This window comes from Centroberyx affinis, unplaced genomic scaffold, assembly GCF_046629955.1.
Source record: "Centroberyx affinis isolate AG114_WGS23_722 - 3 ecotype Tasmania unplaced genomic scaffold, CSIRO-AGI_Caff_v1 ptg005327l_1, whole genome shotgun sequence".
Classification (NCBI taxonomy): domain Eukaryota; kingdom Metazoa; phylum Chordata; class Actinopteri; order Beryciformes; family Berycidae; genus Centroberyx; species Centroberyx affinis.
The window spans coordinates 150,001-156,429 of NW_027282660.1; positions in this window are offsets into that span (position 1 = coordinate 150,001).

A 6,429-nucleotide genomic window follows, 5' to 3' on the forward strand; every position below is an offset into this window, starting at 1 on the left:
GAGAGAGAGAGCTGAAGAGACAGCGACAGAAATAGACAGAGAAAGAAACACTCAGTATGTAGAGGTATGGTTTGGCTGCATGCCTCAGGACTGCGGTTGGGTTGTGTGTGTGTGTGTGTGTTACGGGGGCGGCGGCGGTGGTGGTGGGGTTGATTTGGGGCCAATCAATAGCAGCAGGCTCTCTGCCGACCCCTGGGTTCCTCCTGGCCCGGCTGGCAGGCTGGAAATCAATGGGCCGGGCCAATAACTCAGGCGAGTGTGTGGATTAGTGAACTGTCAACTAATCAGGGAGTTACTGAATCTGACACCACAGCTATTAACCTATCGATATGACACTTGGCTCTGACACACACTCACACACACACACACACACATATATATATATATACACACGTGGAGACACACATGTGAATGCCCGAAAGCACACACGTTCGCTCGCATGCTTGCACACACTTACTCACCCACGCAGACTGACACACACTTACAGAATAGTATAGATATTGATGCACACACACATGTTTGCTTGTGTACACACAAACACACACTCGCAGATGGATATAGATATTGATGCACACCCATGATACATGTATGTGTAAGCACAAAAAACAGACACACACTCATAGATGGATATTGCTTCATTATACACACAGGTACGGATATGCATACACACAAACACACACACATACTACACTCCTTAGACCCTAAAAAGTGTGTGATAAAGAAGTGGTAAGAAAATGAAGGCAAAATTCATCAATAGATTGAGAATAAACAAGTTAATTGATAGTAATCAACATTATAATTAACTTAGGTTCTTACTGCAGGGAGAAACAATACACATGGAAATAAAATAAATCTATAGGAGCAATATAATACAAAACTGTGAGCAACTTATTTTGTTTCTTCTCCACTGTCATTTGGATTATTCTACCAGCATTACACCTGCATTATTCCTGCATATTACTATATTGGGAAAAGGTGTGTGTCTCCTTGGCAAACGCCTACTGAAGGATTTTACATCTCAGTAACTGAATGAATAAATGCATGATAAATAAACACTAATTTAGAGAGGACAACATGGGGAATATGTTACTGATGGAAAAGGCTCGACACTGACAGCAGAAGAAACAATGCTGAATGAAAAAGAGACAAAGGCAATTCTAATATTTAGAATAATTCTAATTATATCAATTCTAGTTTTTGTAGAGAGGGAGAAAAATACATTTGTCTAACTTCTCAGACAAAAGTTATTCTATTGTATAACATGCAAAATGTCTTGATATCATGCCAATATTTCTGTGCGGAACTAGGCTTATTGATAATCAATACTAGCAAAGGGAGAGATGCTGAATGAAAGGCGTTTGTAATAATAATACAAAGAAAAAACATTGATCAGTTTACTAGACAAAATGTAAAAAATAATGGCTTTCATTCAACATTCAACAGCAGATAAGTCTTGACCCATACATAAATAGTGCATTAGTAGTGTAATACATTTTGCTTTTTAATGTGATGTGGTGGTAAATAAAGCGTTGGGTGAACTTTGACCTCCACTTGGCGATCATCATACAGCAAACAACCGCCAATATAAACAACAATAAACTATACTTTCAGAAAAGCATTACTTAGCGTCATTTTTTTTTCCTGCTTAAAAGACTTACATAACTTAGATCAGTTTGATATACTGTAGCTACTATGAATTTAAATCGTTAGAGGTTTAAAGATTTATGTCAGCCTGAAAAGCTGAATAATCTCTATTGTCCAAATAAAAAGATGTGTAAGCTGAGTTTATCCTGCACTACTTTCCTGATTTAGCTCACGCTTTTATCCAGAATTCATATCCAGAATTCTTGGTGTTTCTTTAATATGTAAACTCTCCGTCCCCTTTGATATTCTCATGTTCTTCTAGTGTGGAACTACAGGCTTACTCTGTGTCACGGGCACTGGCTCGTTTTACATTATTCTCTTCTAGTCTTCTGTTCTTTTCTACTTTTTTTTTTTTGCCAAAAGGAGATTATTTTTGGGAGGTAATTCCATTGAAACTGCTCCGAAATAACTTGACTTGGCATGTGCCTATACAAGGCTCCACAAAAGGCTCCAGGAATACTATTCAGTAATGGGGTGAAGCAAGTGGAGAGGAGGGACACAAAGCGTGTGTGTGTGTGTGTGTGTGTGTGTGTGTGTGAGAGAGAGAGAGAGCGAGAGAGAGAGTGAGTGAGTGTGTGTGTGTGTCTTACAAGAACAGCTGAAATGAGAGAGAAGAGAGAGAAGGAAATCACCCGAGAGAAAATAAGACTGCCAGAGGAAAAAAAGAGAAAAGACTGAATGAGCGGCAGAGAGACTAGTGAAAATAATCAAGGTGTTGAGAAAGAGAAGAGAAGAGGAGAACAGAAGAGAGAAGAAGAGGAGACGAGAAAGAGACCTAAGACCTAAGAAAGAAGGAAAGAAAGAGAAAACAACAGGACTGCCAGAGGGAAGAAAAAAGACAAAATGAAACGGCAGAGAAACTAGTGAAAATAATAAAGGTGTTGAGAAGAAAAGAGAAGAAAAGATACCAAAGAAAGAAACGATGAGAAGACAAACAACAGGACTCAGCCACCCAAAAAAAAGAGGAGGAAAGGGGTCCAGAGAGAGAGGAGGGAAAGAAGAAGAGAGAGAGGTGGGGGGGGCAGACTGCCGTCCAATGATAAGAGCCAGAGGAAGAAAGACAGAGAGCGAGTGCAGGCTGAAAGAAAGAGGAATCAAGGCAGGTTACAGCATTACAGCCATGAAGAGAAAGGCGAGGGTGGAGGTGGAGGAGGGGGGGTGGGGGGTGAGGGGGCCTCCCACACACTCCGGATTAGGAAACATATGCAGTGGAGTAGCGAGGGATTAGGGGGTGAACGAGCGCTAGAAAAAGGGAAAAAGAATGTTTTTGGGGAGGAGGGGAGGGGCGAAGGGGAGGGATGGAAACACAAGTGTTCGGCCAGGCGTGTTTCCACCCCGCTTTCATCCTCCCTCCCTCCCTCCATCCATCCATCCCTCCCTCACCCCCCCTCCTCCTCCCTCTCCCTCCCACCCACTCACCTTTATCTTTGAACCTCTGGGATGAGGAGACCGGGTGTGCGAGGAGCGAGAGGAGAGGCAGGGGAGGAGGCCGCTCGCTGGCGCCGCTCGCTAACTGTGGAGACCTGCTGCAATCACAAGAGGAAATTCAGAGAAATTGTTAGAATGAGAATAAGTAGAAATAGTTTCTTATATGCCACTTTTCATGGTGTAATGTTGCTTTGACACGAATGCCAAAAAATACATTCATTTATTCTTTTTCTCTACCTGCTAATGCCATCATCCCTTACACTCTGCGTTTAAGGTTTTACCCTCTGCCCACAGGTTCAGTCTCGCTACTGCCAAGAAAAACAGGTATAATAATTTTATCCTTACTACCTTCGATCTACTATAAAACCTCCTTGCTTAGGCCTCTTAAATGTTGGTGCGAGAGAGTGTTGTTAAATGTTGATTTTTCAGTGACAAGTATTTAGAGTTGATAGTTGATTGGAGAGTTAGCCCACACATACAGGTGATATGGCTCTGAGGCAGCTGTTCAAAACTATCTAGAAGTGTTAAATTAACACTGATGGCACATTAACATTTTCCCAATTGTTTCACACCGACGATTTTGCTGTGTAGAGGGAAAGGAAGGCCATGGTTGTTTGTTGCTTGTAATGTCGTCATGGTGATGTTGATGATTTGTCTCATGCAACTTGCCTAAAACTCTACATCAACACCTTGCACTGGTGACGAACTGTTGTTTCTTGTGCCTGTTGGCCTAATGCCTGTTAAGTAATGTTGTTGTTTTATTTTTTAATGTTTTTTGGGAAGGTCTTGTGCACATAAACATATTGAGACTACTGGTAATAGCATTGTAAATTGTGATAAATGACTGTGAATAGTGATAGGCCTAAGCATACATCCTGTTTCAGTCGTTATCTGTTGTAGAAGAGTAAAAACACGCAGACCAATGTGCCACAGCACCACCTGTGGGACGGGCGGTGTCGAAATGACCGTATCCAAACCCGAAATGACAAGGATCTTTTACCATATCCATATATGGGTAAACATATTTTTCAAATTGAATAATGGACATTGTAAACTTTTAAAGAGTGACAAAATGTTTATTTTGAGGCTTTCAGGCGGACTCAAGCATCAGTCAATGGGACCAAGAGCTCCAAAACCTTTTTTTTCCCTTAATAGTGAAAAACATTTTCTGCATGTTGGATGAATGTTGGGATACTTGTTATGACTGGCTGCAATATGTGTGTGTGTGTGTGTGTGTGTGTGTGTGTGTGTAAGCGTTGAATGTGTGCTGGTGTATGCAGGAGTGTGTGCATGCCTGCGTGAGTGTGTGTGAGCTCATGTATCGCTGTGTGAGTGTGTGTGTGTGTATATTCCTGCATGTGTTTGTGTCTGTGTGAGGGTCAGAGGGGTTTAGAGGGTGGTGGTACATGGTGTGTGTGTGTGTGTGTGTGTTTGTGTGTGTGTGTGTTCGGAGGGGGGTCACCAGTCAAGGTCAGGTGATAATTTGCTAGAAAGCCAGAGAGAGATGAAGGGATGAAGGGACAGGGGAATCGAGGGAGAGAAGAAGAAGAAGCAGAAGTGAGAGAGGAGGGTGAAACGATGGTGAGGCGACACTAAGAGGAAGAGAGGGCCAATCCTCGAAGAAGAAGAAGAAGAAGAAGAAGAAAAAGAGAACAAGACAATAACTATTCCCCCAATCTGCCCTCGTTCTCTCTCCTCCATTTTCCCTCCGTTTGTCTCTTCTTTCCCTCTGCAATTTATCTCTCTCTTCTTATTCTTGTGTTCTGTGGCTTTAAATAATCGACGCAAGTTTTATGGGACGGTGTGTGAATATTGAGAGTATGTTTGGGGTATAGACACACACACACGTACGCAAACATGCTCACACACACACACACACAGACACACACACACACACACGTTTCATTTTATACACTACCACAACTCTAATAACTGACAACGTCCTGAGTGCGGTTCTCTGTCCTCACTTTAATATCCATCAAATTTCTCCCTCTTCTCCCCCTCTCTCCCTCACACACACGCACACACACACACACACACACACACCGAGTTTTTATTGAACAATTGACACAATATTTCAATTGTGCTTCTCTGTTCTCACCTTAACGTCCACCAAATTTCTCCCTCCTGCTCTCCCTCCCTCTACCCTTCTAACCCCCCCTCACCTCCACACACACACACACAAACACACACACACCCGAGAGGTCAACCTTCGCCGGATGAGGTCAGCCGTCTGGGATGAAGTTGACCTTTGACCCGGAGGGCTCGATCGCCCGCTCGCATTCTAACCAGCTGGACAATGAGCCAGCCCACCAACCATCGCTGTGTGTGTTTAGGTGTGTGTGTGTGTGTGTTTGCTTGTGTGTGTATCTATATCATTCACCGTCTGTGTGCGTAAGTGTGTGTTTTGGCGTCTTGGGTCTGTAGGTGTGCGTGCTTTTATGTATGTGTGCGCATGGTTGAGTGTATGTGTTTGGCCTTGTGTGTGTGTGTGTGTGTGTGTGTGTGTTTATACCGAGCAACTGGATTTATCTCCTCAATTTCTGAGCGGTGGGGTTGCGCTGCTTGTTACCGCCGCCGAACAACAGAATAATATTGATCAGGTCAATCACCGCCGATCTCTGTCTTTAGTCTTTCCTGCCAACGCTCCATCACTTCCTGCCTTCTTCCTCATTCTGGGGTTAATATCTCATTAACTGCTATTATCTCCACGGCGGTCGCTACGGCAACGGCCATCAGGACGTGAACTGACAACCCGCCGTAAGGCCGCGTTCTTCGGATCAGACAGGCAATGACCGGATTATTGGAAATCAATCCAGGGGAGTTACTGTTTCCCTGACCTCGCTAACTTCATTTGCACTATTCATTGAGGAACATTGGTCAAATGTCGGCTGCTGCGAGGTTTACACGCATGTCAATACATGCAATGATGAGAGTCGATATGCAATGAGTATAATGATTGTGGTCAATTATTTGGGGTTCATAAATCAGGCATTGGTCCTCTGTAAAATGGAAGGCAGCCTGAGCATTTAAAGAAAAATAGAAGTGAAGATCTACAGTCAGTTTCATGGATTAAAAGACTGAAAGGCTTTAAGTTTCTTATTTTATTTATCTATCTATATATATTGCTTAATACACCAATTTTATTTTTGATATCAACTTATCAACCAGAAAGCAAGAAATAAAAAAAAAACAATCTAGTTGGTTATCAGTTAATTTGGAATGAATTTCACATTGATGACAGTGAACCACGGGGGGCAGAAGTAGGTATGGAGGCTATTGGCTATTCTCTCTTATCAGTCACTGGACAGTCCTGATCCTTATTATCCACGCAGCAATGGGGAGAAATTATCTAAA